This window comes from Rhincodon typus, unplaced genomic scaffold (assembly GCF_021869965.1).
Source record: "Rhincodon typus isolate 14 unplaced genomic scaffold, sRhiTyp1.1 hic_rhity00001533, whole genome shotgun sequence".
Classification (NCBI taxonomy): domain Eukaryota; kingdom Metazoa; phylum Chordata; class Chondrichthyes; order Orectolobiformes; family Rhincodontidae; genus Rhincodon; species Rhincodon typus.
In genome coordinates, this window is record NW_025967171.1 from 1 (window position 1) to 1994 (window position 1994).

The window sequence follows — 1994 nt, forward strand, 5'->3', positions numbered from 1 at the left end:
TATCCTGTCACCGAGTCACCCTTTATTCACATGTGCATAATGCACGGGCTCTGACCAACCAGCTCAGAGCCAGTCCCTAGAATGAGGAGACTTTCTAAAACTCCTGTTTATATTGATCAGCCTGGGCTCCCTGATTGGGGTTATCACCTGGCTCAAAGGTCTCATAGTCAAGAGATCCAACTGGCCCTGGTTCCAATTACTACAGGGTTGAACCTACATCCCCAGAACATTAGCCTGGGTTTGTGCATACCAAGCCATCATCTCCCCTTCAAGAGATGTACAGATGTAAAGTTACTTTAATATTTAAAGGTGTACACCTACACTTTCTGCATCCAGGGATGCACGAGGATAACAAAGCATCTACTTGATTTGTTTCCATAGCTTATTTTTCCCAGAGCTGGTTGCTAGTCTGAAGTCTGAGGCTATAGATTGAAAGGTATTATTTCTCAGCAGGCATGGCTGACCAGGAATATCTCCCATTCTTACCAGCTGCTTTGGGTATATTGGTAAGATTTCAAGGTTTACAAACAACTTGTTTTGGTCACATAAGGCGCATGTCTGGAGTGTGTCTTGAACCAGGAGCTTCGGTTCAGAAGCAGGGATACTACTCACCATGCAACAGGAGCACCTGTAGTGTAATAATATTTGCCATTTGTCATTGCAGCAGGCTGCCTAGAATGCATTTGTGTGGAAAGGCATTTTTTCTGTCAGCCCTGATCAACTAAAAGCCAATGCAGAAACATGAAACACCAATAATTTACATTGCATCCAAGCATTAGTTAGAACCAACATTTATTCCCTTACACAAACAGGAATGAGTAGTCATCATTTTTGTGGCAGTTCTGCATTTGTTGATTCTTAGTGGTAGTTTACGCAGATTAGTTTGACCATTTGTAATATATCGTAGACAAAAGCAGATAAGAGAATTTTGCCTGCTGCTCACTTCACATACCTTAATATCTTTCTCCAGGGAAATATGCCAAAACAATTCAAACCAAAAGAAAGATTTATCACAAACTTCAGCCTCAGAGCTAAAGTCATTCAGCGTCTCCGCCACATTTATGGTACAGTACGGATTTATAACACAATGCATTCTGCTTCATTGGTAATAACTGAGCACCTTTTTTTTTTTAAAAAAAGCAACGAATTACTACCCATTGAATTGAATTAACTTTATTGTCACATGTACTCAAATGATTGCAGTGAAAAGTTTACAAGTTGCCACCTACGGCCCTGTCTTAGGTATAAAGGTGCCTAGGTACATATTCTTTAGTACAAGTTCTTAGGAAAAAAATTAGAAAAATACAGAAATAAAAAAGTCCAGTGTTGTCCATCAGGGGCACGAAAGATTATCAGGAATAGGCAGGAATTTACCGGAGAGCTCTTTACTTGTGTTATTATTAATTATCCTTAAGAATAGTTCGTACAAACTCACCTCCGAAAAGGAAGATCCGATCGAGGAGTTTGAAATAACTTCACAGGAACCGGTTTCCGTAAGTCATGACTGAGGCATCCTTCATTTACACGTGGAGAATTTTAGACACTGATCTGGCTTCTTCAGAGCCAGCTGTCAGTGAATAGAACCTCTAACACTCCTGTTTTTAATCTATTAGTCAGGGCTCCCGATTGGACCAAGTTAACAGCTCCAGTCGGGGAAGTCATTCTATGAGGTCCACCTGGCTGACCTCGTCACAATCACTACAGTGTTCAAAAACATAAACTGGTTCCCGACTGGGTAACAGTGGAGCAATTATTTCCTCTGGCGGGGCAACTTCCAAAAACAAGGGCATTCAATCGATGATCCCCCTCTCCCATTTTAGGAGGTCTTGTGCTTCAGTAGGCAATATCCCTGCCTCTGGACTGGATGCAGAGATAGTAAGAACTGCAGATGCTGGAGTCAGAGATAACACAGTGTGGAACTGGAGGAACACAGCAGGCCAGGCAGCTTCAGAGGAGCAGGAAAGTCGACGTTTCAGGTCGGGACCCTTCTTCAG